The 8,666-nt window shown below is 37.0% G+C and overlaps 1 long non-coding RNA gene across 1 annotated transcript in view; it reads left to right on the forward strand.

Moving 5' to 3' along the window:
- Positions 1-5,513, forward strand: part of LOC106727212 — an 18,480-nt gene extending 12,967 nt beyond the window's left edge. The window contains exon 3 of the long non-coding RNA XR_001363387.1: positions 5,503-5,513. This is a non-coding gene — a long non-coding RNA (uncharacterized LOC106727212). The remainder of the gene's footprint in view (positions 1-5,502) is intronic.
- The last annotated feature ends 3,153 nt before the right edge of the window (positions 5,514-8,666 follow it).

Raw genomic sequence — 8,666 nt, forward strand, 5'->3', positions numbered from 1 at the left:
TGGCGTTTATAGCATGACTGGATGCCATGGTGCATTCATCAATAATGATAAGTTGGGCCTTTTTAATAGTTTTAGCAACTTCACTGTTTATATTGAGTCTAGAAATTGAAGTTTCATTTAGTGGAATGGGTAATTTATATTGGGAATGAAAGGTGCTTCCACGGAGTAAATTTGCAGCAATTCCTATAGACGCTGTGGGTAAAACAGTACCACCACAACCTCTAATATAATGTATTAAAACTTTATACAGATATGCAGGTGAATAGGATTCCTAGCTGGCAGGCCCCTGACAGCAAGCTGGCCACCTGTCAATTCCGTGAGGAATGGGGCTCCCTCCTCCCTCCTGTCAGGGTCCAGGGTGCAGGTGAATGGGGTTCCTGGCTGGCAGGCCACTGACAGCAAGCTATCCAACAGCAGATTCTGTGAGGAATGGGGCTCCCTCCTCCCTACTGTCAGGGTCTGGTTTGAAGACCAGCCACGCCCCTTGTTGGGCCAGACCCAGAGTTCTACCAGGCCATGGCCTCTGTCTCAGCAATCCAGGACTGACTGCTGCTGAGTGCTTCTGGCACTCCGAGAGTGGGTTCTTCCCACAGGCCTCATGGGAAACAGCTCAGGGAGGGTGCAGCCGTTACCAAGATGACCCAGGACTCAGTGCCTCCACACTCCAAGGGCCAGTTCCTGCCTTAAACCTCGCCCTTGGGGGAAACAGCTTGGGGAGGGTGCAGCCATTGCCAAGGCGACCCCTGCAGGACTGACTTCCTTCCAGATGGTGGAGCCTCGGTCATGATGGTTGTTACACTCAGGGTTTTTATATAAATAGATAGTTCTGGAAGCCCTAGCCAGAGCAATAAGGCAAGAGAAAGAAAGAAAAGATGTACAAATAGAGAAGGAAGAAGTCAAACTGTCACTTTTTGTGGATGACATGATTCTGTGTATAGAAAATCCAAAAGACTCCACCAAAAAACTATTAGAAACAATAAGCAAATACAGTAAAGTTGCAGGATACAAAATCAATGTGCAAAAATCAATGAGGGAAAAAGGGGACATATGTAATACTTTCAACAATAAAGAATTTTTAAAAATCCATTGCCTTCCTGTATACTAATCACAAAGCTTCAGAAAAAGAAATAAAAATAATAATTCCTTTTGCAATTTTAACCAAGAGAATAAAATACCTAGGAATAAACTTAACAAAGAACGTGAAAGACCTATTACAGAAAATTACAAAGCATTATTAAAAGAAAAAACACAACAAAATGGAAAAATATCTCATGTTCATGGATTGAAAAAACCAACATAGTTTAATGGCCATATTACCCAAAGAAATATACAGAATAATGCAATCTCCATCAAAATCACAATGTCATTTTTTAAGGAAATAGAATGAGAAATCATCAGATTTGTATGGAACCACAAAAGACATAGAATAGCCAAAGCAATTCTGAGAAAAAAAGAATGAAGCTGGAGGTATAATGCTACCTGACTTCAAATTATACTACAGAGCTACGATAACCAAAACAGAATGGTATTGCCAGAAAAAGACACACAGATCAACGAACAAAATAGAGAACCCATCTCTAAAGCCACATGTATATGGACACATAATTTTCAACAAAGGAGACAGAAACAAACAATGAAATAAAGATAATCTCTTCAAAAAATGGTGCTGGAAAAACTGGAAAGCCACATGCAAATGAATGAAACTGGGTTACAGTTTGTCCCCATGTACAAAAATTAATTCAAAATGGATCAAAGACTTAAATATAAGACCCTAAACAATAAGTTACATAGGATAAAATATAGGTACCAAACTTATAGATCTTGGTCATACAGAACATTTTATGAATTTGAGCCCAAAGGCAAGGGAAGAAAAGTTAAAAATAAATGAATGGGACTATATCAAACTAAAAAGATTTTGCACAGGAAAATAAACTGACAACAAAACAATAAGGTAGCCAACCAGATGAGAGATGATATTTGCAAACTGTAGCTCCAACAAAGGTTTAATTTCAAAAATATATAAAGAACTCATTAGCCCAGCTGGCATGGCTCAGTGGTTGAGTATTGACTTATGAATCAGGAAGTCATGGTTCAATTCCCAGTCAGGGCATATCCCCGGGTTTTGGGCTCAGTCCCCAGTGTGAGGCATATAGGAAGCAGCCAAATAATGATTCTCTCTCATCATTGATGTTTCTATCTCTCTCTCTCTCCCTTTCCCTTCTTCTGAAATCAATAAATATATTTAACAAAATAATTAAAAAAAAACAAAACTTATAAAACTCACCACCAAAGAAACAAACAACCCAATCAAAAAGTGGGCAGAGGACATAAAAATACACCTCTCCCAAGAAGACATGGGAACAGCCAATAGATATATGAGAATATGTTTAACCTCACTAGCAATTAAGGAAATGCAAAACTACAATGAGATACCACTTTACATCTCTTAGAGTGGCCATTATCAAAAAGACAAGCAATAACAAGTGTTAGAGAGGTTGCAGACAAAAAGGAAACCCTTATTTACTGATGGTGGGAAGGTTGAATGGTATAACCACTATGGAAAGCAGTTTGGTAATTCCTCAAAAAATTAAAATACCAAAGGACCCAGCAACCCCTCTCCTCGGCATATACCTGAAAAACTCAAAATCATGTATTCACAAAGATATATGCACCCCTATGTTCATTGCAGCACTATTCATGGTGGCCAAGACATGGAGACAACCAAAGTGCCCTGCAATAGAGGACTGGATAAAGAAGATGTGGCACATATACACAATGTAATACTACTCAGTCATAAGAAAGGATGAAATAGCACCATTTGCAACAACATGGATAGACCTTGAGAACATTATGCTAAGTGAAATATGTCAGTCAGAAAAAGCGAAGAACTATATGATTTCACTCATATGTGGGATATAAAACTGAAACTCATAAACACAAACAGCAGTGTGGTGATTGCAAGAGGAAAAGGGATGAGGGGAGCAGTGTGGTGATTGCAAGAGGAAAAGGGATTGCAAGAGGAAAAGGGATGGGTCTCAATATAAAGTGACAGGAGATTTGAATTTGGGTGGTGAGCACAAGGTACAATATACAGATCTTGTAACATAGAAACCCACACCTAAAACCTATATGTTCATGTTGATCAATGTCATTATACTAAATTAATATTTGGCAAAGAAGGCAAGAACATACAATGGAGTCAAAACAGTCTCTTTAATAAATGGTGCTGGGAAATTTGGTCAGATACATGCAAAAAAAAATGAAACTAGATCACCAACTTACACCATACACAAAAACAAACTCAAAATGGCTAAAGGACTTGAATGTAAGACGGGAAACCATAAAAATCCTACAAGACTCCATAGGCAGCAAAATTGCAGACATATGTCATAGCAACATCTTTACAGACACAGATCCTAGGGCAAGAGAGACTAAGGAGAAAATAAACAAATTTGACTACATCAAAATAAAAAGTTTCTGCACAGCAAAAGAAACCATCAACAAAACAACAAGAAAGCCCACTGCATGGGAGAACATATTTGCCAATGTTATCTCTGATAAGGGTTTAATCTCTAACATTTACAGGGAACTCATACAACTTAACAAAAGGAAGATAAATGATCCAATGAAAAAAATGGACAAAGGACCTAAATAGATACTTTTCGAAAGAGGGCATTCAGAAAGCCAAGAGACATATGAAAACATGCTCAAAGTCACTAATTATCTGAGAGATGCAAATCAAAACAACAATGAGATACCATCTCACACCTGTCAGAAAGGCTATCATCAACAAATCAACAAATGACAAGTGCTGGAGAGGATGCAGAGAAAAAGGAACCCTTCTTCACTGCTGGTGGGAATACAGACTGGTGCAGTCATTGTGGAAAACAGTATGGCGTTTCCTCAAAAATTTAAAAATGGAACTGCCATTTGACCCAGTAGTACCACTTCTAAAAATATATCCCAAGAAACAAGAAACACCAATCAGAAAGGATATATGCACCCCTATGTTTATAGCAGCACAATTTAGAATAGCTAATATTTCGAAACAGCCTAAGTGCCCATCAGCAGATGAGTGGATTAAAAAACCGTGGTACGTCTATACCAATGGAATACTACACTATAATAAAAAATAAGGAAATTTTACCATTTGCAACAGCATGGATGGAACTGGAGAGCATTATGATAAGCGCAATAAGCCAGTGGGAGTAAGATAAATACCACATGATTTCACTCATATGTGGAATATAATTATCAATATAAACTGATGAACAAAAATAGATCCAGAGACAAATGGCAGGGGAGGGGGGTTAGAGTTCAACCAAAGGACTTGTATGCATGCATATTAGCATGATCAATGGTCACAGACACTGGGGCAGTGGGGGCTTGCCCTCGGGGGTGGGAGTGGTTGGGGGGGTCAATCAGGGAAAATGAAGACATATGTAATACTTTAAACAATAAAAAAGATTAAAAATAATTTGTTTACTCGCCCCGGCTGGGTTGCTCAGTCGGTTGTAGTGTCGTCCTATATACCAAAATATTGTGGGTTCCATCCTCATTTGGGGCTCATTAGGGAGGTGGCCAATCAGTGTTTCTCTCTCAGGATCAGGATCAATGTTTCCTTCTCATATTGATATTTCTCTCTGTCCCTCCCTCTCTCTAAAATCAGTAAACATATCCTTGGGTGAGGATAAAAATAAAATAAAACAAAAATAAATTAAAATCCTAAAAAAGTCAGTTTACTTTTGGGGGGAGGTGAGTTATTGTATTTATTTAATTATTATTAAAGCATAGTTATTATCCTAGCTTCAGGGGTTTAACAAATAACATGGTGATTTGACATTTACATATCTTATATTTTGCTCACCACACTAAATCAGCTTATTCTTAAATTTCTGGAAATAATCTCAGCAAATCTCTCTAAATCAGACACCTTCTGATTCACTCTGCAATGCACAGACCACATTTTTGCCCTTTGGATCCCCATCAATAGTGCCTAGTAGTGTAGCTAACTCTGTGCTGACTATGGCATGCCCTTTATAACTGAAAGTGTACATTTGGGGTACAACCAGATAGGGCAAAAGGAGCTATCATAAATCTTTGAGAATTCATTTTATAGACAGCCAACAGAATTATCAATTAAAAATTAGTGAACTAAATGCAAAATAACTGAATACTAGGTTTATAATTCATATTATTTTTGCAGCACATTCTTTTATTTTATTTGGTTTAAATTAGTTCTGAGTCATGTTTAGATAAAGATATAAAAGGCATTTTGTTGTCATTATTTTAGTGTGATTTTTATTGATGATTGGTTGCTTTTGTTTTGTTTTTCTTATTGTTTTGTTTTCTGCCCCAGAGTTCATGAAGCTGTGAAAGAAAGTTAAGACAGAATTAAGATTAAAATTATTGAACAGGGTACAATAAGTAGGCAAGAGTCAAATTAATAATGATTCTTATGTTTTCTCAAAAATCAAGTGAACAAAGGCAAACTGAGAGAAGACTTTTCAGAAATTCATGCACAAAAAATATAGAAAGCCTGTGTTGACCATGAAGTCAAAATGAGCCTATATGATATGACTAGTAAAAGAGCCCAAAGAAATCTCAGGCTTATTTACTGAAAAATATTTGTTATGCACCTACCATGTTTCAGGTACTATATTCTGGGTTCAGACAATAAGGAAGTACATCATCAGTAAAGAATTTTAAAACAGTAATAACACTGACTTTAGGAGTTTTTCTATTATTAACATGATATGGTAATTCTAAACACGTCAGAGAAATAATTTCTCTACCTGCCTGGGAGGATCATTCCTATCAATCTTCCTTCCACCTCCAGCCCTGGGTATACTTCTGGAATCCAGATTTGTGTGACTGTAAAACTCATGTATTTTCCATTACAACAGTGTTTCAAACTTTTACCACCACAGGGCTCATTAAAAATATGTATATTACATATGGCCAAGTACACACACACACACACACATACACACACACACAACACATACATGACACAGATATCCATACACACATACACAGGCTATGATCACATAACTGACACAAAAATTCATAAAATAATACTAGCATTACTGTGGGCAATTTATTCTAATATTTTCTCCTCTATTCTGCTTCACTAAAAAAAGAAAAGGGAAAAATAAGTGGATCTTTTCCTACTAAATTTATTTTCACAACCCCTAATAAGCTTTGATCCACAGTTTGAAAAATAGTGTACTCTCACTTTCAGATACAGGTGGGCAGAATGTGGGATAGCAGGGAGATGTCAGCCAGGGGTTAAGCATTAACCATAGGAATTCTCAAAATAGAAAAACTGCAGAACTGCATCTGCACACTCTGCCTCTGATTGCTTTTTGTCGATATTATGTTCCAAATAGCTTTTATTCACCTAAACCAAAAACCTTGAACAAAAAGCTGATGTTTTGGGGTGTGTGTGTGTGTGTGTGTGTGTGTGTGTGTGTGTGTGTGTGTGTTTCAGCCTATCTATGGTATTCAGCATACATTGTGATACCATTCTGGACTACAGTGATATGGTTAGCTCTTAAGGGAGAAGCAAAAATCTTAATTTGCTTTTCTTTGAGGGAAAAAGATCTTTGAAATTTATTCAGGTCAGGAGCCAGGCAATGGGTAAAGAATTTATACTGTAATCCTCAGAGGAGTAGAACATGAATTGAATTAATGTTTCTACAGGATATGGGATTATCTTCTTATGAATAAAATCTTTTGAGATCAGGTAGGAAGTTATAACCATTTTTCTCTTTTATTATTTTTTCCATTATGTTACTTTGAATATTTGGTTTTATACTGGCAGTGAGAGATGACCAACAAAGCAGTTTTACTGTGTAATACCATTTTCCTGGGTAAATTCTATTCAGCAGGGTCTTTTCTATGTGGGCAGATAAAGAAACCAGGTCACACTTGTGTCACATTTGGTTCAATCATGTAATAATTTCCTTTGACCATCTTAGAGGTTCATAGACTGCTTTATGCACTACCTATGTCTATGGTCCCTTATTTCTAAGAGCTTTAAATAAATGCAGCCCATTATAAATATGTCTTTATGAAGCTATGAGATTGGTTGGTTAATTGAACCAAAATGATCAGTCAAATAATTCAAAATAAATCAAATTAAAAGATGGACTTAATTTATCCAAGGCTGGATGAAACTTGACAAGCCATTGTGACTGCTGTGCTTGATTCAGTCAGCCATGTCAGCCAAAGCTTGCCCTTTGCTCCCCGATGAAGATTTGTTATGTTCATTAACTAGTTTATACAGTCCAACCTAGGATGGATGAATTCAAACTACCTCATTGATTCATTTTGACTGTCTTGACCAGCTTAGGAAGGTTTGAACAAGTTAATAAGAACTAAGATAAATAGTGGATTGATTAAAATGACTAACTTGCCTGAATTTCTTGGTTGTTGCACTACAATCAGTCAGCTATTTGACCAAATCAATTTTTGCCTAAAAAAATAAAAATAAAAAACTTCATACACATAGACAACAGTATGATGATTACCAGAGGGAAACTTGGGGGTGAGAGGAGATAGAAGAGTGTCAAGGGAGGATATATGGTAACAAAAGGAGACTTGATTTTGGGTGGTGAACACACAATACAATATACTGATGACGTATTATATAATTGTACATCTGAAATCTATATAATCATATTAATCTAATGTCACCACAATAAAATATATAAAAATTAAAAACAATATTCGAACCCTAGAAAAATTATGTTTGAACCTTGGAAATTAATCAGTTTATGTGAAGTGCTTAGCATGATGCCATGTGCTATGACATGTGTGTTAAACTTTGTAAACATTAAGTATCCTAATAAGTAAATTAAATAAGAATAAATAAGTTAATTAAAAAGTAAAAATAAAATTTTTGCCTAAATTGAGTAGTCAATAGAATCAAGTTGAAATGACTATTCTAAGTAGGAAAACCTGAAAAATAATTTTACTGCATTCTTTAATTATACATAGTCATAATTTTTGAGAAAACAGTAAACTCTGTAGTGGACAGGGTTCTCAAATGAAACAAATCTAATATGTCCATGGAAGGCAAACAGTAACTCTGTATCTCCATTGACATAAATTAGTTTGTGTAAAGTTTTTCAGATGATTTTTAAAAATGTCCCTTTATACCATTCTTCCCCACCTTGAGCACAAAGCTGGTGCCATCCTCACTTTCCACCTGTTGAATCACTTGGTATGCCCCACAATTCTGTGTCCTTGCCCTGCTGAATTCATTCATTCAGGGGGATCAAGGTGCCCCACAGAGCTGGGAATTTCTGAGCACCATCTCCCTGGGAGGCTTTTGTCTAGGATCAAATGGGCATTTACTGGGTTGTGTGGCTACATTGTGGGGGGAGGTCACTCCTATCTCTTCTGCTAGCTCAGTGCAAGCTATCTCAGAAAGGGAGAAAAGATCTGTCTTCCCATGTCCTAGTAGCCCACACTGTTGAGCTCAGTTCCACAGGGAGAAGGAAGGGCTTCTTAGAGCTGGGATTTTTGAAGTGTGTCTCCTTCAGAAGTGATTGTGTTTGGCCCCCTTCTTGGGGCTCAGCCAGCACCACCCTCAGTTGGGGAAAATTTTGATCTGTCCTATCAAGCCCCAGTGGTTCCATCCTGCTGAACTTGCTCCT

This window comes from Myotis brandtii, unplaced genomic scaffold (assembly GCF_000412655.1).
Source record: "Myotis brandtii unplaced genomic scaffold, ASM41265v1 scaffold39, whole genome shotgun sequence".
In the NCBI taxonomy this organism is placed as follows: Eukaryota; Metazoa; Chordata; class Mammalia; order Chiroptera; family Vespertilionidae; genus Myotis; species Myotis brandtii.